At 53.5% G+C, this 23218-nt stretch overlaps 2 long non-coding RNA genes across 6 annotated transcripts; both read right to left on the reverse strand.

The window, feature by feature from the left end:
• Nucleotides 1-4570: 4570 nt before the first annotated feature.
• Nucleotides 4571-6858, reverse strand: LOC121107151. 3 transcript variants are annotated; one of them, XR_006931724.1, is made up of 4 exons: nt 6559-6858; nt 6378-6480; nt 6156-6241; nt 4571-5250 (listed from the first exon to the last, which is right to left on the reverse strand). It is a non-coding gene; the product is annotated as an uncharacterized LOC121107151 (long non-coding RNA). The 3 variants fall into 3 exon arrangements; XR_005840764.2 differs by lacking the exon at nt 6156-6241; XR_005840765.2 differs by having other exon boundaries at nt 6378-6858.
• Nucleotides 6859-18467: 11609 nt separating this feature from the next.
• On the reverse strand, nt 18468-20755 carry LOC121107152. Of its 3 annotated transcripts, XR_006931725.1 has the most exons (4): nt 20456-20755; nt 20275-20377; nt 20053-20138; nt 18468-19147 (listed from the first exon to the last, which is right to left on the reverse strand). It is a non-coding gene; the product is annotated as an uncharacterized LOC121107152 (long non-coding RNA). The 3 variants fall into 3 exon arrangements; XR_005840766.2 differs by lacking the exon at nt 20053-20138; XR_005840767.2 differs by having other exon boundaries at nt 20275-20755.
• Nucleotides 20756-23218: the final 2463 nt, after the last annotated feature.

The following is a 23218-nucleotide window of genomic DNA, read 5'->3' on the forward strand; positions in this document are numbered from 1 at the left end:
TGTGGTTGAGCTGGGGGCACTGGGCAGTACTGGAGGCACTGGGAAGCCCACTGCAGGGCACTGGGGGGCACTGAGTTTGCACAAGAAGACTCTAGACAATACTGGGAGGCAATGGGAGCTTAAGTGGGGAGCTAAGCAATCCATTTCTCCCGTGGCGGAGACTTTCTCCTTGGGGCTGACCCCCCCCCACCCCCAGCATTGCTTGACTCTGCCCTGGGCGCTGTGGTCCACGCATTCCCACCCTGATGCTGTCTCTCAGTGACACATTTGTCACCCACAGACTCACCGTGGGTCCTGAGCTGGGCTGGGGGGTGTCCTGTGAAAGCAACCCCAGTGACAGCCCTGAGCCCTATATGGCACACAGCCCGGAAAACCACCTTTCATGCTGCCAAGATCAGCTTCAGCTCATCACCCTGGGACTCCAGCGGGGGGCTCTGTGGAAGCTTCCCCTGTTTCCAGCTGCTGCTACCCCGTCCTTGTTGACCATGCTTCATGCTCTGGCATACACCTGGAAAGGTGAACTCTGCCATGGCCTAGGAAGAGCTCTGCTCTTTCTTTCTTAGCAATGCCTCTGAACATCTTGAAAGCCAGGAGGAAGAGGCCATGACTGAAAGTCAGAGAGATTCTGGCAGCACAAGGGACCGTTTCACAAGAACAAGCTCCACACAGTCTACGGCAACACCATTTCTTAGCTGCTCTCCTCCCTGCCCCAGTGGCGGTCACACTTCATCATCTCCACTTGACAGGCTGGAGCAGCACCAAGTTGTACTGATGGGTTTCTGAAGGCCCTTTTAACCTCCAGAGGGAAGAAAACAGCCCGAACAAAAAGGGGGCAGCGGGGCTCTCCCTAGGACACCACTGGTCTCAGCAGAGTGCACAGGGACTTCAAACGCACAAAGCACCCACAAAAGCATCCCAACAGCTCCAACAAGGAAGCAAAACAAACCCAGGACGCTCTGCAGGGCTCCCAGCTCTTAGTAGCTCACACCTGCTCCGGGGACACAGCATGCACAGAAACCGCACCTCCCCTCTTCCCCATTTCTCCCCCTGCCATTTCTACAGCCATTTACACACACTGGGGAAAGGCAGCGTAAGGCTCGTGGAGAAGACTGGGTGGACATGACATTTCTCACTCCCCTGCTGCCAGAGCACTGCTCATCTACAGGACCACTATTTCCCAAACAAGCACCAACCAAGCACGGCAACAAACAACTGAAATGGCACTTGCCCAGCAAAACAACCAGCCTGCCCAAAGACCTCTCCTCAGAGACTTGCCCAGAAGGCCACAACCATTACTCCCACGTGGCAGGCTTACTCACAGAACAGCAGCCTTCTCGTCACCGTGCATCACCAGGACACAAGCAGCCTGCTGGGGCAAGGAAGGCAATCTCTCCTCAGCATCTCACCACACACGTTCCCTCCGCACTGCTTTCCTGCACAGATACAAGGACAAAAGCCTCACTTCATCCGAGCAACGACTGGCAGCAACTCCACAAAATCCTCCACGCCAAAGCAGCTCCTGCAGATGCACAACGGAGTCCTCCGCAAGGAACACGAGCTTATGCTGCAGCCTCTGGAGAAGCAAGCTGCCTTTGTGGTGCTTGCTCGGGAGGCCTCCTTTGCATCACCTCTCAGCCACAGCAGGAGAGCTTTTCTTCTCCATATCCATGCACCTCGGTACCTTTTCCCAAGTTCCAAAAAGCCAAGGAAGGCAAAGCAAAATCACCTGAAAAGCCGAGAAACAAAGAGGAACACCCTGAAGGAGGGAGAAAAGAGTTCCAAGAATGGGAAAGGGAAAAGTATCAATCACCACATCGGAACAAAACCAAGGTATTGCAACACAGGAGCAGCAATAAAGCAAGACTGACAAAAGAACGGCAAACAACAAGGAAAACAGAGCAAAGCAAAACAAAGACACGAAATACAAGAGTCCAGCACATGAACTCAAGACAGCATCATGGCAAAGCAAGGAAGCCAAACACAGGAAAACAGGCCCACTGCCCCGCCACAGGCATACACTGATCTAGATCACTCCGTGACAGCCAGCTAACACAAACGGGAAGGAAGTAGGAAAGCAGTCTTTTTGGACTTCACAGGCTTTCCGCCTCCTCAAATCTTGTTCTGCTCAGGAGCAAAAAGAGGGAAGCAATTCACCTGGATGACAAAGGGGTGCAGCCTGGTTCCACCCCTCCCTCACCTCATTTCAGGGCTGGCTGCCCCAAGGGAAGGATCACTGCTTCAAATTCTGCTCTTGTTGAGTAGGGTGTGAGCCCTCCTCCTCACAAAGGGGTAAGCAGTTCCATCTTCATTTACTGGACTGAGTCCCTTCCGCTCCCTGGGTAAGGGAAAACTGTGCCTGTGATAGCCTTGGTCTACAGTTGCCATTCTGGGTCAACCAGTGGTACACTTCCGTCGGAGGCCTGGGTCAAAGGAGGTCCCTAAGGGCCAGCTGGGTATGGCCCCTCTGGCTTCAAGCAGCAGAAAGGCTTACAGTAGCAGCTGATAGCCGACGGGGGATACCACTCTGTGTAGAAATGGGGGTACTCAGAGCTGTGTGAACTCCCTGGACAGGCCAAAACAGCGTGGAGGTCACTTCTACTGGTAGCTGTGCAATTCAGGAATGAAGTCTGTTGCTCAGCTCGGACGCCTGACAGCATTTTGTGTGCTCCAGCAGCTTTACTCTGAGCAATGTATTGCTGTCAGGCAGCCTGGGGTTTCTTTACCACTACCTCAGCAGGAACAAGACTAGAAATACGGTCCGTAAGTGCACTGCAGTTGAACAGAAAATGGTCTGGTTTGGCTGTAAGAATAGTGTATTTGAGGGATTTTGGGTGGATGTGGGCTACAGGACAACGTGGAAATGCTACCAAGTTCAGTCAGGGCAAAGGCTTAAGGAAAACCCCTAGGGATTGGCTTAAAGGTTGCTGTTAGAGGCTAGCGTTTAGGATGAAGAGTTACCATAGTAGGTTAGGATGAAGGGCTTCCCTTCAGTGACAGGTCAACGGTTACCACATTGGATTAGAGCGAAGGATTCGCACTTCGGTTATGGTTAAGGGCTACCCTTTGGTTTTAGGACTGAGGGTGGCCCTTACTTGATGAGGGCTAACCCTATCCCTGTTGCATTTACAGAAAAGGCTTAAGGGCTACCCATTAGTGGGGTTAAACATTACCTGTGTGTATGGCAAACAGATTGTAAGGCAAATAGGTAAAGGAGCAGAGAGAGAATTGCCTTTCCAAAGGAGGAATGAAATACAAAGCTTACCCGTACCCTGGGCGCGCAGAACAGCTCCACTAAGGGTGACCTCCAGAGAGAGAGCCTTCCTCCTTGGGAGTCAGCCCTTACATGGGGTCTAGCAGGGCTGCAGCCAGGGTCCACCCCTTCCGGTCACTCAGGTGAAACTGCCATCACCTGTGCCCCTGCAGCTGACTCAGCACTCGCCTCAGGTGGTCAAACAGAGGGTCAGGCTGTGATTATACAGTTCCCATACACCTGTGTGGTTCAGACTTGTGGTTTATACATTTGGATTAGTGTTAGGAGCTAAAATTTCTAGTACAAGAGAAAGGAAAAGAAACGCTACTGGGAAAAAAATACAGTGCAAAGAAGTGAACAGCAAAAAAAAAAAAAAAAAAGCACCAAACTGAAAAAAAGAACAAAGAAAAACCCCACGCACATCAAAGAAAGCCAATAACAATACATGAAACAACAACAAACACCAAATTCAAAACAAGCAACCAACGCTAACAGAAACAGAATACACTCTCACGGAAAAGCAAAGATGACAACAGAGTCTGGGAGAGGCAAAAACTCAGCATCTATGCCTGGGAAGATGACACAGAACAATCTACATACACCAATGCCGAGAAAATGGGGCAATAGGCCCGCATGGATCCAGCCAGCTGGAGAAAAAGCCACAAGAGCACCACAAGGGAAGAGGCAAGGAGGCCCAGGAGGCGTGGACCCACCTGGGAAACTCCAAGGAGCTGCAAATGCATCAAGCACGGCAGGAAAGCCCAGAGAGGAGGCTGCAGTTCAAGAAGCCAGAAAGGAACAGACAGAACAGAACAATCAAGGGAGAGAGCACATCAGGTAAGTGAAGGCAAAGGAAGAGCAAGGCCGGGGCAAGGGGACAAGGAAGGCAAAGCCAGGTAAGGCAACCAAGAATGAAGAGCAAGGGAGAAACTCCAAGCAAAGCCAAGAACCATCCTCTGAAAAGGCAAGGAATGCTCTCCTCTGGGAGGAAGAAGCTAATGCAAAGAAAAGGAACAGCTAAGACAAAGAGCCAACAAAACAGACACAAAGACAATGGAAAGCAAAGCAAAAAGCGCACTACTGAAAAGCAATAGGGGAAAAACAACCAAGCAAGGAAAACAAAGCAAACAAAACAAGGTCACCATACTGTATTCCATTCATTTGCTTTACTCGTGTATATCGTGTCAAAGCAAAGAAACCAAACACAGTACAAAGAGAAAAGCACTCACCAATGCTTTGCACTGAAGAGAAGGAATAAATGAAAATTCACAAGCAATGCAAGGCAAAGATACAAAAGAAAAACCAAGGAGCAAAGCAAAGCCATTCCAGAAACAATAACCAAAATAGGAATTACTAAAAAGCCAAGGAAAGCAAAGCAATATCACCCGAAAAGATGAGAAACAGAAAGGAATACCCTTAGAAAGCCGAAATCCAGCCATCAGAGGACTGTGTCAACTCCATGGATTCCAGTGACACCAAGGTATCTGCAACATCAAATTTCAGCCAGGCATCCCGGGCCCTTGGTGGCCTATGACAGCAGCGCTCCTACAGAGTTCATTCTCTTACACCCTGATACCAAAGACATGCTACCTGTGAGTGGCTAACACAGTATCTGGCTGCCACAGGACTTGCGAGGAGTGACACCAAGTTTTCTCTCTCTAGTCAGCACACAGAAGTTACTTTGGCTGCCTTTGCAGGAGAAGAGAGCAATCTCTTGCCATGCAGGGAGGGAGGACGTGGTGTACTTCTAGCATCAAGTTACATGTGGTCAAGTCAGGTGATGACATACCTGCTCCCAGCCTGAATCGTCACCCTTCCTGAACGCTGTCACTGAAAGCTTGCTGCTATTGTGTTAGCTGATTCTTGCGAGCATTCCCTCCTGATGAGCTTCACATACATCAGGGCTTGGACAAGTCTTAGTGACGAGGGCATCAAAATTGCCATCTGGCCGCAGTGATCATCTGGACACTAGCTTTTCATTACACGTGAAACAATCTTTCCTGCAAGATATGAAGAAGGAGAGAAAACAATGCTCAGTCTCAACTGTCGGGAGGCACTCCTCTGCCTGAAAAATAGATAACCTCATTGCACATACTGCCAAAAGACAGCTAGACACTGTACCGTTCTGTACACTTGCACTGCGTTTGCAAGGATCTGACCAAGGAAAAAATGGTTTCTTCTGCAGCTAGCTAAAACAGGGGCTTCTTTGAGAGAGCAACAGCATGCACACACTGCCTGCAAGCCCCCTGGCATCCTTCTGCTGTGCTTATGGAGCACCTGGAGCAAGCAGGCACTGACTGCATAGCTCGTGGGGGCTAACACTGCTCAGATAACAACCGAGGGCGTGAAGAAATGTGGCAGGAGAAGCAGTGCATTCCTAACGCAGCAACAAAGACTGGAGCACTGCTCAGACAGGTAGCAGAGCTCCTTCATTAGCGGTCACTGTTAACCCCATCCAGTCAGTGCTGAGCAAAATGAGGACTCTGCAAACTGCAGGTAATATTTCCTGCTGGCTCAGCTATAGTCATTTATGCAGCTTTTAGGGCGGTTTGGTGTTTTTTTCTTTCTTTTTCTGTTCCTTGCTTTTGGTGAGATGCTAATAATTCGTGCAAACTCCCCCCATACACAACCAATCGCCATCAGATGATGAGACAAAAGGCTGAGATAAGCCCCACTTCTAGCTATACACTGTTAAAACGTGAAAATAAATCTGTTCAGAGATTTTGCGATGCATATGCATGCAACAAGAAAAGCAGAGGCAGGGAAAAGAAGAGCTGGCTTGCATGGCAGCAGGTGAACAATGAACAAGGGAAAAACACTTGGCTGTAACATTCACACCCGTCTCTCATCCCACCTAAGACCCAGAACACAACAACTTCAAAGTAATACTCTAACTGATCCGTACTGTATTGAGCCTCTAGACTGTCTCTGCTTCTCTGCTTCTGTAATTTAAGCTTCTTTTGTCTTGCTGTTCAGCAGGCAAACCTCACCCTAAGAAGACAAGACGCAAACTATGGGTGGAGTATGTATGTAGCCAAATTAGTAAAAATGCCTTTGATATGAGACAACAAACAGATGTGAGACGATGCTGTCTGAAATGGACCCATACTGACTTGAATATACGTACCAAAACACTAGAAATCACGTTGTTACCATATTGGAGTCTTTCCTGTTCCATCACTTAAGCCGTGTAGAAAGCTGATTCAAAGATCTGGAAGAGAAACACTCACCTATGGAGAGCAGGAGACAAATCCAGCCTAGTTCAGCTGCAGCTGAAAGCTGTCATCAGCCAAAGCCTCAGCACTTACCAGAATGCAAACAAAGCTATTCTTCATGCGTTCCTTTTTTAAGTTGAACACAATGCCTGCCATTAAAAAAAGAATAACAATAAAAATAATCCTACCTGGCTTTTCTTGGAATCCAAAAACAGGAGAAAAATCACAGAAACGTGGTGGAATGACTCACACAGCTGGAGTGCTGTGATGGATGGCTAGCGACTTTTCAAAAGAGAGAGGCAAGGCAGGAAAGGCAGTGGTGCAGCCCTCTACGTTAAGAAAGAATGGGAATGTCTGGAAATGAACGATGGCCATGATAGGGTTGAGAGCTTCTAGGTCAGAATAAAAGCAAAGGCCAGTAAGACTGACGTTAGCGTGGGAGTGTGCTACAGGCCACCCAACCAGGATGAAGTGGTGGGCAAGACACTTTAGAGACAGCCGCATGAGGTCTCAAGCTCAGAAGGGGCCAGAAGATGATCCTGGTAGCTACAGACCTACGGTGTCTAACCTCGGTGCCAGGGTAGGTTATGGGATGGATAACGTTGCGATTCATTACAGGTCAACCAGGGGATCAGGCCCGGTCACAATGAGTTGACGAATGGGAGATCCTGTTTGACACAAGAACTCGCCCCACGCCACCATGGCCAGAGGAGACTCCAGCAGCAGCAGCAGCAGGAGCAGATCCCGTGGAGGGAGGAAGCAGGGGCAGCTGGGCCTGCTGTGCACATACACAGATAGACATGTAGATACCTTGTCACTGCTCTTCTGCCTCCACTTTTCTGGGGGACTGGGAGTTTTGTCTTCACACAGGAACTTCGCCACAGCAGCATTTTCCAGTCCGTGGCACCTTGATCCCAGGATGTGCTCCGCACCGTGCTTCTAGGGCATCAACATCTGCTGGTGCACAAAGGCCCCTGAAAGGAAAAGCACCCTTGCACGTTTGCACTGCTCCCACACTCCCCAGAACTGTCTCTCAAATCTCACATAACACAGACTCTCTCAGACTCTTGGCTGCAGCCCAATAGCACAGCATCCCCTCTCTCACCCCCTCTCATGAGCCAAGAGGCCATAGTTTGTGTCCCTTTTTAAGCTTTACAGACACAATCAGGCAAGAACTTCGGTTTGCCCATCCTGCAGCCAGGAATGCTCCAACCTGAGGGGGGAGTGGCCGTGAGAGCAATGTCTCTGTGCAAGTGCAGCTCGTTCCTCCCCTCTGACAGGGGCAGAAGGAGGGAGGCAACAGACAAAAGCAGAAAGCGTCTGCATATCCCTAGTGGCTCTAATTTCCTGCCTCACGCTGGGAAACGAGCTGAGTCGCTGGGCCTCTCCGTTAGGCTTAGCTCTGCAGCTCGGACATCATCTTTACACTCAGCTGTTCCTGGGCATAATGCTCCACACAATGACCCTGCAGAGCCCAAAGGCCTGCCTGCCTGCTGTCACTCACCTGGAGGTTGCAGGGTGCTGTGCCTCTTGGCTGGACCTGCTGCTGCTAGCTGTCACTTGCAAGACACTGAGAGGCCACCTGCTTGGAACTGCAGGCAACAAACACAAACGAGAAAAAAGGAAGGAAGAAAGGATTCTTTCATGTCACAGGCTTTCACAGGCTTCATTAAAACACATTCTGCTGTGGAGCACAGCTGCAAGCATTTCACCTGGGCAAAAAACGGGTGGAGCCTGGCTCCAGCCCTCCCCACCCTCGTTTAAGGGCTGCCTGTCTAAGGGGAAGAATCTCTACTGGGAGATCTGCTCTGTGCTCATACTTTCTGAGTCCTGTTCTTCAGAAAGGGCTCTTTGTTTACTAGCTTGAGTCCTTCCCCACTCATAGGAAAATTAAAACACAAGAAAGCCGCTGGATCAGCTACTGCCTTTCACTACAGTTACCATTTCAGATTATGGATCAAGGTTGAACTGTACAGAGGGAGTGCAGCCACAAGGCTCTGGCTGTGCTAAGCCTCCCACATGCCCGGGCCCCAAAGCAGCCCCAACTGTGCCTGGTCCTCCTCCATCCTGGGCCCCAAAGCAGCCCCAACTGTGCCTGGTCCTCCTCCATCCTGGGACCACAGGCAGCCCCAACTGTGCCAGGTCCTCCTCCATCCTAGGCCCCAAGGCACAGGCTGTGCCTGGGCTCCCTTTCGTCTGGGCCCAGACAAGGCCTCAACTGTGCCTGCTCCAGCCCGGGCCCCAAATCTGCCCCATCTGTGCCAGGCCCCACTCCAGCCCAGGCCCAAAAGCAGCCCCAACTGTGCCTGCTCCTCCTCCATCCTGGGCCCCAAAGCAGCCCCAACTGTGCCTGGCCCCCCTCCATCCTGGGCCCCAAAGCAGCCCCAACTGTGCCTGGTCCTCCTCCATCCTAGGCCCCAAAGCCTGGGCTGTGCCGGGGCTCCCTCTGGTCTGGGCCCAGAGGAGGCCTCAACTGTGCTAGGCCCCGCTCCAGCTCGGGCCCCCCCAGTGCAGCCCCAACTGCACTGGTCCTCCTCCATCCTGGGCCCCAACACAGCCCCAACTGAGCCTGCTTCTCCTCCATCCTGGGCCCCCCCAGTGCAGCCCCAACTGCACCTGGTCCTCCTCCATCCTGGGTCCCGAGGCTCTACCTGTGCCTGGGCCTCCTTCCTTCTGGGCCCACACGAGGCCTCAACTGTGCCAGGCCCCCTCCAGCCTGGGCCCCGAGGCCACCACTGTGCTGGACCACCCTCCGGCACAGGCCCTGCCCCAAGCCCTGCCCCCTGTGGACAGCTCTGCTCTTTGCCTGCTTGGTTTTTGTTCTCTCTTCACTCTGCCAGGTTAACTGGATGAGTTTCAATGGGACCGAGTGTCGGGTCCTGCATTTTGGTCACAACAAGCCCAGGCGTCCCCCCAGTCCTCCTTGGGGAGGAGTGGCTGGAAAGCTGCCTGATCCCTGAAAGGGACCTTGGTGTGCTGACGGACAGGTGGCTGAAGATGAGCCAGCAGTGTGCCCAGGTGGCCAAGAAGGCCAATGGCATAACCACAATTCCTGGCTCAGGAATGGTGTGGTGAGCAGGACTAGGGAAGTCATCCTGCCCCTGGACTCGGCACTGGCGAGGCCTCACCTCGAGTCCAGTGTTCAGTTTTGGGCACCTCAGCACAGAAGGGCCGTTGAGGTGCTGAAGCAGGTTGAAAGAAGGGCAACAAGGCTGGGGAAGGCCTTGGCCAATATGCCCTCTGAGGAGTGACTGAAGGAACTGGGGCTGTTTAGTGTGGGGAAAAGGAGGCTGAGGGGAGACCTGATGGGCTGGCTCCCTATTCCACCCAGGGAGCTGGTTCAGTCACCATCCCTGAATGTGTTGAAAACCAGGTGGTGCTCGGGGACATGATTGAGCAGGGGCTCGTTAGAGTTAGGCTGGTATGGTTAGGTTGTGCTTAGACTTGAGGGTCTTTAAGGTCTTTGTGGCGACAAAAACTGCAACCATCTCAAGCCTGGGGGAAAGGGGCTGACCCCAACGGTCACGCAACCCCCCTGGGGGGAGGGGCTCCCCTAACTGCCACTCTCCAGCTGTCATGGCAGGTAAGGCAGCAGGCTTCCCCTGCTCCCATGCTTCAGCTGGCCCCAGCGCTCCAGATCCCACCCCTGTGCCCCAGATCCCACCCCTGTAACCCCGATATCACCCCTGTAACCCAGAGCTCACCCCAGTGTCCCAGATCCCACCCCAGCGTCCCAGATCTCACTCCAGCGCCCCAGATCCCAGCCCTGTAAGCCCGATCTCAGCCCTGTGCCCCAGATCGCACCCCAGCGCCCCAGAGCTCACCCCAGAGCCCACCCCAGAGCCTACTTTGGCCTTTCCCCACAGAGAGAATCCCTCGAGGAGCGCTGACGGTGCCTCTGACGCCCGACGCCATTTTCTCTGAAGCGACTGTGCCGCCACCGGACCCCGCCTGGATGCAGCCCACCATCCGCGGACCGATGCCGGTACCACCCCAAGCCCTCCCTGTCCCCACTGCCACCTACCTGGCGCCTCAGGCCTCTGTCTGGCCTGGGGTACCAGGTGTCTGGGGACAGGCAGCGCGGCTCCCCCCTGGGGGGCTGCCCCCAACTGGGGCTCCACTGCCACCTGGGGGCCTGCCCCCAACTGGGGGGCTGCACTTACCGGTGCTGCAGCTGCTACCTGGGGGGCTGCACCCAGCTATGGCTCCCCCCACTGCCCCCGCTCACTGCTGGGGACATCCCCTGCTGGCAGGGACGCTGCCGCCCCAGCAGCCGATGGGGCTGTGGCCTGGGGCCGTGTTCCACGGGGAGCCCCCGCAGCCCGCAGGCACCTGCCTGCCGCAGGCCCCCGGCCGCCCCGGCCCCCCGCCAGTTCTTTTGCAGGTACCACCACTGCAGGAGCAGGTGCTCCCCGTGCCCTGCACCCTGCCCGCCACCTGGGAGTCGCCGATGGAGCCCTTTCAGGACGCCGTGGTGCTCACGGAGGACCAGGGGCACCCAGCGCCCACCGACGGGTGCCCCCATCCCGCCACGGCTCCGCTCGGCTGCAGCACCGCAGCGCTGGACTCAGGGGGTGAGTTTGGGGGCTGCGGGGCGTGCGGCAGGCTGTCCGCACCGGGTGGCTGTGGGAAAGCTGGCATTGCCCCACTGGGGATGTCCTTGCTTTTCCAGCAGCCACAGCGAGCGCAGACATCCCGGAGGACGTGGCGGACATCCAGCATCTCCTGGCATGGCTCAACGACGGTGAGTTTGGGGGCAGCAGAGCTGGCGGGGGGTTGCTGGCACCCACCCACCCACCCACACTGGGTGTGGGAAAGAAAGCTGGCATTGCCCCACTGGGCATTTTCTGCCTTTTCCAGAAGTGACATCCAAGACAGGCATCCTGTACGACGACGCAGACATCGATGACCTGCTCACGTGGATCAACAACGGTGAGTCTCTCTCGGAGGGGCAGCAGAGCTGCTGGGGGGGTGTCTGCACGGAGTGGGCGTGGGAAAGCCGGCATTGCCATTGCCCCGCTGGGCATTTTCTGCCTTTTCCAGAAGAGACACCCAGCACCCACAGACTTGACAACGATGATGTGGAAATGGACCGTTTGCTCACCTGGATTGACGGTGAGACTGTGCTCCGCAGAGGTGACCCCCAGAGGTGGCTGCCTGCACCGAGTGGCTGTGGGAAGGCTGCCATCATCCTTCGGGGGGATGTTCTTGCTTTTTCAGAAGCGGCTCTGGAGGTCCCCCAGCACAAGCAGGACCTGCCCGGTGTCACAAGAGAGGGGACCAAAGCCACTGCAAACAGCTGCCAAACGCAAGAGCTGATGCAGCGCATCACTGCCACGGAGCCACTGAGCCCTGATGTCTCCAGCAGCCTCGACTCCTCTTCTTCCGGCACAGAGCACTCGGACTCCTCCGGGGCCAGCAGGGAGCTGAGCAACGAGACACATCCTGAATCAGGGCTCCTCAGCAACTCGCTCTGCTGGCAGCCAGCATCCCCTGAGCTGCCCGTGCCGACGCCCCTGGCTGCCCCTGCGCCTCCGTCGCCCCGCACTGCACATCTGATGGAAGAGGCGCGGCGGAGGCAGCCCCGGGTGGTTCTCACCCGCCTGGCACTGCCGACCCCCCTGGCTGCCCCCGCACCTCTGCTGCCCCGCACTGCACGTCTGATCCAAGAGGTGCAGCGGAGGCAGCCCCGGGTGGTTCTCACCCGCCTGGCACTGCCGACCCCCCTGGCTGCCCCCGCACCTCTGCTGCCCCACACTGCACGTCTGATGGAAGAGGCGCGGCGGAGGCAGCCCCGGGTGGTTCTCACCCGCCTGGCACTGCCACCCGGATGCATCTCCTGCCGGCTGGCAGACATGCACCACGAGGACAGCACCGAGCCAGCCAAGTGCCCAGCGCCCGCCTGCACCACCACTAACAGCAAGAGCACCGGGCACGAGCAGCACACTGGCAGCGGCCCAGCCACAAAGAGGAAGCTGCCGCGCTGCCACGATGGCCCAGGCCACAAACACCGGCGCTAGGCCAAGCTGGCTGTGTCAGCACGGTGGGCGGGCAGCAGGAGGACTGTGCCCTGATGGGGTGCCCATCACAGCCCAACAGCGGCTCGAGCGGGAGCGCACCAAGAAACCGGCCCACTTGCTGGAGCAGGAGACGTGGCCATAGCCGACCAAGACGGCTCCCTGGAGCCCTGGGCTCCTCGCTGGCCCCCACCATGCCCAGAGAGCAGCGGCAGTGTTCTGGGGGCACCAGCACCGGCCCCAGCCCTACTCCTCCAAAACTGGGCTGTCCACAAACGGCATCTTGGGCTGGGGCAATGCGGGACTCTGAAGCTGATGGACCGCCAAAGGCTTGGACTGTCAAAGCTTTGGGCTGGGAAAAGAAGGCTGGGGGGTGGGAATTTGGGGTGGGGAGGGGATGGTTGCGGGGTGGGGAATGGGTGGGGGGTGGGAATTTGGGGTGGGAACTCTTTGGGTGAGAACTTGGGGTGGGAATTCTTGGGGTGCTGGGATCTTTTTGGGGTTGGAAATGAAATGGCTGTACTGTGATATTGTTGGGGTGGGAATCCGGGGTGGGGGGAGGGAATTTGGGGTGGGAACTCTTGGGGTGGGAATTCATGGGGTGTTGGGATCTTCCTGAGGTTGGAAATGGCTGTACTGAGATATTGTTGGGGTGGGAATCCGGGGTGGGGGGTGGGAATTTGGTGTTGGAATTCTTAAGGCACTGGGATCTTTCTGAGGTTAGAAATGAAATGGCTGTACTGTGATATTGTTGGGGTGGGAATTTGGGGGTTGGGAAACTGCTGGGGTGAGAAATGGCTGCCGTGGGAGATGGTTGGCATCAAAAATTATTGGACACCGTAACTGCTGGCACTGAAGATGGGGGGAGGGGGAGGGAATTCTGTGGGGTGGCAATTCTGGGGGAGAAATTGTACTCTGATCACGTTACACTCCCAAGTTGTTGGAATTTGGAGGAAGGAACTGTTGGGGTGGGAATTTGGGGGGCTGGGAGGTTTTCTGCAGAGGGAGGGAACTATTGGTGGGAGGGAGCGGGGGGGAAGCGGGGAGGAGGGTGGGTGGTGAGCAATTGATTGCGGGGTGGGAGCTGGGGGGTGGGAAATTGATTAGAGGGTGGGAATTTTAGGGGGTGGGATCAGAAACAATTGTTAGGGTGGGAAATGGTTGGGAATATAATCATTTATTTGCTGTTTTGTACGTTAAATTATTAAACGTATGGCGTTCGCTTTCCTACACCTCTGCCTGCAGTCGTTTGTGCAGCACCAAAGCCCCCCCCCGTGCCCACCTCCGGGGATGCTGGGGTGGCTGCAGCGAGCCAACAGCTCCTCCACTCTGAACATCTCCATCTCCATCGCTGCTGTCAACGCCTCTGTTGCCTTGTGCTGTTCCTGGGGAAGGAGATGGTCACGCAGTGAGCAGTGGGTGTGTTGAGCTGGGGGCACTGGGCAGTACTGGAGGCACTGGGAAGCCCACTGCAGGGCACTGGGGGGCACTGAGTTTGCACAAGAAGACTCTAGACAATACTGGGAGGCAATGGGAGCTTAAGTGGGGAGCTAAGCAATCCATTTCTCCCGTGGCGGAGACTTTCTCCTTGGGGCTGACCCCCCCCACCCCCAGCATTGCTTGACTCTGCCCTGGGCGCTGTGGTCCACGCATTCCCACCCTGATGCTGTCTCTCAGTGACACATTTGTCACCCACAGACTCACCGTGGGTCCTGAGCTGGGCTGGGGGGTGTCCTGTGAAAGCAACCCCAGTGACAGCCCTGAGCCCTATATGGCACACAGCCCGGAAAACCACCTTTCATGCTGCCAAGATCAGCTTCAGCTCATCACCCTGGGACTCCAGCGGGGGGCTCTGTGGAAGCTTCCCCTGTTTCCAGCTGCTGCTACCCCGTCCTTGTTGACCATGCTTCATGCTCTGGCATACACCTGGAAAGGTGAACTCTGCCATGGCCTAGGAAGAGCTCTGCTCTTTCTTTCTTAGCAATGCCTCTGAACATCTTGAAAGCCAGGAGGAAGAGGCCATGACTGAAAGTCAGAGAGATTCTGGCAGCACAAGGGACCGTTTCACAAGAACAAGCTCCACACAGTCTACGGCAACACCATTTCTTAGCTGCTCTCCTCCCTGCCCCAGTGGCGGTCACACTTCATCATCTCCACTTGACAGGCTGGAGCAGCACCAAGTTGTACTGATGGGTTTCTGAAGGCCCTTTTAACCTCCAGAGGGAAGAAAACAGCCCGAACAAAAAGGGGGCAGCGGGGCTCTCCCTAGGACACCACTGGTCTCAGCAGAGTGCACAGGGACTTCAAACGCACAAAGCACCCACAAAAGCATCCCAACAGCCCCAACAAGGAAGCAAAACAAACCCAGGACGCTCTGCAGGGCTCCCAGCTCTTAGTAGCTCACACCTGCTCCGTGGACACAGCATGCACAGAAACCGCACCTCCCCTCTTCCCCATTTCTCCCCCTGCCATTTCTACAGCCATTTACACACACTGGGGAAAGGCAGCGTAAGGCTCGTGGAGAAGACTGGGTGGACATGACATTTCTCACTCCCCTGCTGCCAGAGCACTGCTCGCCTAGAGAACGACTATTTCTCAAACAAGCACCAACCAAGCACGGCAACAAACAACTGAAATGGCACTTGCCCAGCAAAACAACCAGCCTGCCCAAAGACCTCTCCTCAGAGACTTGCCCAGAAGGCCACAACCATTACTCCCACGTGGCAGGCTTACTCACAGAACAGCAGCCTTCTCGTCACCGTGCATCACCAGGACACAAGCAGCCTGCTGGGGCAAGGAAGGCAATCTCTCCTCAGCATCTCACCACACACGTTCCCTCCGCACTGCTTTCCTGCACAGATACAAGGACAAAAGCCTCACTTCATCCGAGCAACGACTGGCAGCAACTCCACAAAATCCTCCACGCCAAAGCAGCTCCTGCAGATGCACAACGGAGTCCTCCGCAAGGAACACGAGCTTATGCTGCAGCCTCTGGAGAAGCAAGCTGCCTTTGTGGTGCTTGCTCGGGAGGCCTCCTTTGCATCACCTCTCAGCCACAGCAGGAGAGCTTTTCTTCTCCATATCCATGCACCTCGGTACCTTTTCCCAAGTTCCAAAAAGCCAAGGAAGGCAAAGCAAAATCACCTGAAAAGCCGAGAAACAAAGAGGAACACCCTGAAGGAGGGAGAAAAGAGTTCCAAGAATGGGAAAGGGAAAAGTATCAATCACCACATCGGAACAAAACCAAGGTATTGCAACACAGGAGCAGCAATAAAGCAAGACTGACAAAAGAACGGCAAACAACAAGGAAAACAGAGCAAAGCAAAACAAAGACACGAAATACAAGAGTCCAGCACATGAACTCAAGACAGCATCATGGCAAAGCAAGGAAGCCAAACACAGGAAAACAGGCCCACTGCCCCGCCACAGGCATACACTGATCTAGATCACTCCGTGACAGCCAGCTAACACAAACGGGAAGGAAGTAGGAAAGCAGTCTTTTTGGACTTCACAGGCTTTCCGCCTCCTCAAATCTTGTTCTGCTCAGGAGCAAAAAGAGGGAAGCAATTCACCTGGATGACAAAGGGGTGCAGCCTGGTTCCACCCCTCCCTCACCTCATTTCAGGGCTGGCTGCCCCAAGGGAAGGATCACTGCTTCAAATTCTGCTCTTGTTGAGTAGGGTGTGAGCCCTCCTCCTCACAAAGGGGTAAGCAGTTCCATCTTCATTTACTGGACTGAGTCCCTTCCGCTCCCTGGGTAAGGGAAAACTGTGCCTGTGATAGCCTTGGTCTACAGTTGCCATTCTGGGTTAACCAGTGGTACACTTCCGTCGGAGGCCTGGGTCAAAGGAGGTCCCTAAGGGCCAGCTGGGTCTGGCCCCTCTGGCTTCAAGCAGCAGAAAGGCTTACAGTAGCAGCTGATAGCCGACGGGGGATACCACTCTGTGTAGAAATGGGGGTACTCAGAGCTGCGTGAACTCCTTGGACAGGCCAAACAGCGTGGAGGTCACTTCTACTGGTAGCTGTGCAATTCAGGAATGAAGTCTGTTGCTCAGCTCGGACGCCTGACAGCATTTTGTGTGCTCCAGCAGCTTTACTCTGAGCAATGTATTGCTGTCAGGCAGCCTGGGGTTTCTTTACCACTACCTCAGCAGGAACAAGACTAGAAATACGGTCCGTAAGTGCACTGCAATTGAACAGAAAATGGTCTGGTTTGGCTGTAAGAATAGTGTATTTGAGGGATTTTGGGTGGATGTGGGCTACAGGACAACGTGGAAATGCTACCAAGTTCAGTCAGGGCAAAGGCTTAAGGAAAACCCCTAGGGATTGGCTTAAAGGTTGCTGTTAGAGGCTAGCGTTTAGGATGAAGAGTTACCATAGTAGGTTAGGATGAAGGGCTTCCCTTCAGTGACAGGTCAACGGTTACCACATTGGATTAGAGCGAAGGATTCGCACTTCGGTTATGGTTAAGGGCTACCCTTTGGTTTTAGGACTGAGGGTGGCCCTTACTTGATGAGGGCTAACCCTATCCCTGTTGCATTTACAGAAAAGGCTTAAGGGCTACCCATTAGTGGGGTTAAACATTACCTGTGTGTATGGCAAACAGATTGTAAGGCAAATAGGTAAAGGAGCAGAGAGAGAATTGCCTTTCCAAAGGAGGAATGAAATACAAAGCTTACCCGTACCCTGGGCGCGCAGAACAGCTCCACTAAGGGTGACCTCCAGAGAGAGAGCCTTCCTCCTTGGGAGTCAGCCCTTACATGGGGTCTAGCAGGGCTGCAGCCAGGGTCCACCCCTTCCGGTCACTCAGGTGAAACTGCCATCACCTGTGCCCCTGCAGCTGACTCAGCACTCGCCTCAGGTGGTCAAACAGAGGGTCAGGCTGTGATTATACAGTTCCCATACACCTGTGTGGTTCAGACTTGTCGTTTATACATTTGGATTAGTGTTAGGAGCTACAATTTCTAGTACAAGAGAAAGGAAAAGAAACGCTACTGGGAAAAAAATACAGTGCAAAGAAGTGAACAGCAAAAAAAAAAAAAAAAGCACCAAACTGAAAAAAAGAACAAAGAAAAACCCCACGCACATCAAAGAAAGCCAATAACAATACATGAAACAACAACAAACACCAAATTCAAAAACAAGCAACCAACGCTAACAGAACAGAATACACTCTCACGGAAAAGCAAAGATGACAACAGAGTCTGGGAGAGGCAAAAACTCAGCATCTATGCCTGGGAAGATGACACAGAACAATCTACATACACCAATGCCGAGAAAATGGGGCAATAGGCCCGCATGGATCCAGCCAGCTGGAGAAAAAGCCACAAGAGCACCACAAGGGAAGAGGCAAGGAGGCCCAGGAGGCGTGGACCCACCTGGGAAACTCCAAGGAGCTGCAAATGCATCAAGCACGGCAGGAAAGCCCAGAGAGGAGGCTGCAGTTCAAGAAGCCAGAAAGGAACAGACAGAACAGAACAATCAAGGGAGAGAGCACATCAGGTGAGTGAAGGCAAAGGAAGAGCAAGGCCGGGGCAAGGGGACAAGGAAGGCAAAGCCAGGTAAGGCAACCAAGAATGAAGAGCAAGGGAGAAACTCCAAGCAAAGCCAAGAACCATCCTCTGAAAAGGCAAGGAATGCTCTCCTCTGGGAGGAAGAAGCTAATGCAAAGAAAAGGAACAGCTAAGACAAAGAGCCAACAAAACAGACACAAAGACAATGGAAAGCAAAGCAAAAAGCGCACTACTGAAAAGCAATAGGGGAAAAACAACCAAGCAAGGAAAACAAAGCAAACAAAACAAGGTCACCATACTGTATTCCATTCATTTGCTTTACTCGTGTATATCGTGTCAAAGCAAAGAAACCAAACACAGTACAAAGAGAAAAGCACTCACCAATGCTTTGCACTGAAGAGAAGGAATAAATGAAAATTCACAAGCAATGCAAGGCAAAGATACAAAAGAAAAACCAAGGAGCAAAGCAAAGCCATTCCAGAAACAATAACCAAAATAGGAATTACTAAAAAGCCAAGGAAAGCAAAGCAATATCACCCGAAAAGATGAGAAACAGAAAGGAATACCCTTAGAAAGCCGAAATCCAGCCATCAGAGGACTGTGTCAACTCCATGGATTCCAGTGACACCAAGGTATCTGCAACATCAAATTTCAGCCAGGCATCCCGGGCCCTTGGTGGCCTATGACAGCAGCGCTCCTACAGAGTTCATTCTCTTACACCCTGATACCAAAGACATGCTACCTGTGAGTGGCTAACACAGTATCTGGCTGCCACAGGACTTGCGAGGAGTGACACCAAGTTTTCTCTCTCTAGTCAGCACACAGAAGTTACTTTGGCTGCCTTTGCAGGAGAAGAGAGCAATCTCTTGCCATGCAGGGAGGGAGGACGTGGTGTACTTCTAGCATCAAGTTACATGTGGTCAAGTCAGGTGATGACATACCTGCTCCCAGCCTGAATCGTCACCCTTCCTGAACGCTGTCACTGAAAGCTTGCTGCTATTGTGTTAGCTGATTCTTGCGAGCATTCCCTCCTGATGAGCTTCACATACATCAGGGCTTGGACAAGTCTTAGTGACGAGGGCATCAAAATTGCCATCTGGCCGCAGTGATCATCTGGACACTAGCTTTTCATTACACGTGAAACAATCTTTCCTGCAAGATATGAAGAAGGAGAGAAAACAATGCTCAGTCTCAACTGTCGGGAGGCACTCCTCTGCCTGAAAAATAGATAACCTCATTGCACATACTGCCAAAAGACAGCTAGACACTGTACCGTTCTGTACACTTGCACTGCGTTTGCAAGGATCTGACCAAGGAAAAAATGGTTTCTTCTGCAGCTAGCTAAAACAGGGGCTTCTTTGAGAGAGCAACAGCATGCACACACTGCCTGCAAGCCCCCTGGCATCCTTCTGCTGTGCTTATGGAGCACCTGGAGCAAGCAGGCACTGACTGCATAGCTCGTGGGGGCTAACACTGCTCAGATAACAACCGAGGGCGTGAAGAAATGTGGCAGGAGAAGCAGTGCATTCCTAACGCAGCAACAAAGACTGGAGCACTGCTCAGACAGGTAGCAGAGCTCCTTCATTAGCGGTCACTGTTAACCCCATCCAGTCAGTGCTGAGCAAAATGAGGACTCTGCAAACTGCAGGTAATATTTCCTGCTGGCTCAGCTATAGTCATTTATGCAGCTTTTAGGGCGGTTTGGTGTTTTTTTCTTTCTTTTTCTGTTCCTTGCTTTTGGTGAGATGCTAATAATTCGTGCAAACTCCCCCCATACACAACCAATCGCCATCAGATGATGAGACAAAAGGCTGAGATAAGCCCCACTTCTAGCTATACACTGTTAAAACGTGAAAATAAATCTGTTCAGAGATTTTGCGATGCATATGCATGCAACAAGAAAAGCAGAGGCAGGGAAAAGAAGAGCTGGCTTGCATGGCAGCAGGTGAACAATGAACAAGGGAAAAACACTTGGCTGTAACATTCACACCCGTCTCTCATCCCACCTAAGACCCAGAACACAACAACTTCAAAGTAATACTCTAACTGATCCGTACTGTATTGAGCCTCTAGACTGTCTCTGCTTCTCTGCTTCTGTAATTTAAGCTTCTTTTGTCTTGCTGTTCAGCAGGCAAACCTCACCCTAAGAAGACAAGACGCAAACTATGGGTGGAGTATGTATGTAGCCAAATTAGTAAAAATGCCTTTGATATGAGACAACAAACAGATGTGAGACGATGCTGTCTGAAATGGACCCATACTGACTTGAATATACGTACCAAAACACTAGAAATCACGTTGTTACCATATTGGAGTCTTTCCTGTTCCATCACTTAAGCCGTGTAGAAAGCTGATTCAAAGATCTGGAAGAGAAACACTCACCTATGGAGAGCAGGAGACAAATCCAGCCTAGTTCAGCTGCAGCTGAAAGCTGTCATCAGCCAAAGCCTCAGCACTTACCAGAATGCAAACAAAGCTATTCTTCATGCGTTCCTTTTTTAAGTTGAACACAATGCCTGCCATTAAAAAAAGAATAACAATAAAAATAATCCTACCTGGCTTTTCTTGGAATCCAAAAACAGGAGAAAAATCACAGAAACGTGGTGGAATGACTCACACAGCTGGAGTGCTGTGATGGATGGCTAGCGACTTTTCAAAAGAGAGAGGCAAGGCAGGAAAGGCAGTGGTGCAGCCCTCTACGTTAAGAAAGAATGGGAATGTCTGGAAATGAACGATGGCCATGATAGGGTTGAGAGCTTCTAGGTCAGAATAAAAGCAAAGGCCAGTAAGACTGACGTTAGCGTGGGAGTGTGCTACAGGCCACCCAACCAGGATGAAGTGGTGGGCAAGACACTTTAGAGACAGCCGCATGAGGTCTCAAGCTCAGAAGGGGCCAGAAGATGATCCTGGTAGCTACAGACCTACGGTGTCTAACCTCGGTGCCAGGGTAGGTTATGGGATGGATAACGTTGCGATTCATTACAGGTCAACCAGGGGATCAGGCCCGGTCACAATGAGTTGACGAATGGGAGATCCTGTTTGACACAAGAACTCGCCCCACGCCACCATGGCCAGAGGAGACTCCAGCAGCAGCAGCAGCAGGAGCAGATCCCGTGGAGGGAGGAAGCAGGGGCAGCTGGGCCTGCTGTGCACATACACAGATAGACATGTAGATACCTTGTCACTGCTCTTCTGCCTCCACTTTTCTGGGGGACTGGGAGTTTTGTCTTCACACAGGAACTTCGCCACAGCAGCATTTTCCAGTCCGTGGCACCTTGATCCCAGGATGTGCTCCGCACCGTGCTTCTAGGGCATCAACATCTGCTGGTGCACAAAGGCCCCTGAAAGGAAAAGCACCCTTGCACGTTTGCACTGCTCCCACACTCCCCAGAACTGTCTCTCAAATCTCACATAACACAGACTCTCTCAGACTCTTGGCTGCAGCCCAATAGCACAGCATCCCCTCTCTCACCCCCTCTCATGAGCCAAGAGGCCATAGTTTGTGTCCCTTTTTAAGCTTTACAGACACAATCAGGCAAGAACTTCGGTTTGCCCATCCTGCAGCCAGGAATGCTCCAACCTGAGGGGGGAGTGGCCGTGAGAGCAATGTCTCTGTGCAAGTGCAGCTCGTTCCTCCCCTCTGACAGGGGCAGAAGGAGGGAGGCAACAGACAAAAGCAGAAAGCGTCTGCATATCCCTAGTGGCTCTAATTTCCTGCCTCACGCTGGGAAACGAGCTGAGTCGCTGGGCCTCTCCGTTAGGCTTAGCTCTGCAGCTCGGACATCATCTTTACACTCAGCTGTTCCTGGGCATAATGCTCCACACAATGACCCTGCAGAGCCCAAAGGCCTGCCTGCCTGCTGTCACTCACCTGGAGGTTGCAGGGTGCTGTGCCTCTTGGCTGGACCTGCTGCTGCTAGCTGTCACTTGCAAGACACTGAGAGGCCACCTGCTTGGAACTGCAGGCAACAAACACAAACGAGAAAAAAGGAAGGAAGAAAGGATTCTTTCATGTCACAGGCTTTCACAGGCTTCATTAAAACACATTCTGCTGTGGAGCACAGCTGCAAGCATTTCACCTGGGCAAAAAACGGGTGGAGCCTGGCTCCAGCCCTCCCCACCCTCGTTTAAGGGCTGCCTGTCTAAGGGGAAGAATCTCTACTGGGAGATCTGCTCTGTGCTCATACTTTCTGAGTCCTGTTCTTCAGAAAGGGCTCTTTGTTTACTAGCTTGAGTCCTTCCCCACTCATAGGAAAATTAAAACACAAGAAAGCCGCTGGATCAGCTACTGCCTTTCACTACAGTTACCATTTTAGGTTATGGATCAAGGTTGAACTGTACAGAGGGAGTGCAGCCACAAGGCTCTGGCTGTGCCAAGCCTCCCACGTGCCCGGGCCCCAAAGCAGCCCCAACTGTGCCTGGTCCTCCTCCATCCTGGGCCCCAAAGCAGCCCCAACTGTGCCTGGTCCTCCTCCATCCTGGGACCACAGGCAGCCCCAACTGTGCCAGGTCCTCCTCCATCCTAGGCCCCAAGGCACAGGCTGTGCCTGGGCTCCCTTTCGTCTGGGCCCAGACAAGGCCTCAACTGTGCCTGCTCCAGCCCGGGCCCCAAATCTGCCCCATCTGTGCCAGGCCCCACTCCAGCCCAGGCCCAAAAGCAGCCCCAACTGTGCCTGCTCCTCCTCCATCCTGGGCCCCAAAGCAGCCCCAACTGTGCCTGGCCCCCCTCCATCCTGGGCCCCAAAGCAGCCCCAACTGTGCCTGGTCCTCCTCCATCCTAGGCCCCAAAGCCTGGGCTGTGCCGGGGCTCCCTCTGGTCTGGGCCCAGAGGAGGCCTCAACTGTGCTAGGCCCCGCTCCAGCTCGGGCCCCCCCAGTGCAGCCCCAACTGCACTGGTCCTCCTCCATCCTGGGCCCCAACACAGCCCCAACTGAGCCTGCTTCTCCTCCATCCTGGGCCCCCCCAGTGCAGCCCCAACTGCACCTGGTCCTCCTCCATCCTGGGTCCCGAGGCTCTACCTGTGCCTGGGCCTCCTTCCTTCTGGGCCCACACGAGGCCTCAACTGTGCCAGGCCCCCTCCAGCCTGGGCCCCGAGGCCACCACTGTGCTGGACCACCCTCCGGCACAGGCCCTGCCCCAAGCCCTGCCCCCTGTGGACAGCTCTGCTCTTTGCCTGCTTGGTTTTTGTTCTCTCTTCACTCTGCCAGGTTAACTGGATGAGTT

The sequence above is a fragment of the Gallus gallus genome, chromosome 18 (genome assembly GCF_016699485.2).
Source record: "Gallus gallus isolate bGalGal1 chromosome 18, bGalGal1.mat.broiler.GRCg7b, whole genome shotgun sequence".
Lineage (NCBI taxonomy): Eukaryota > Metazoa > Chordata > Aves > Galliformes > Phasianidae > Gallus > Gallus gallus.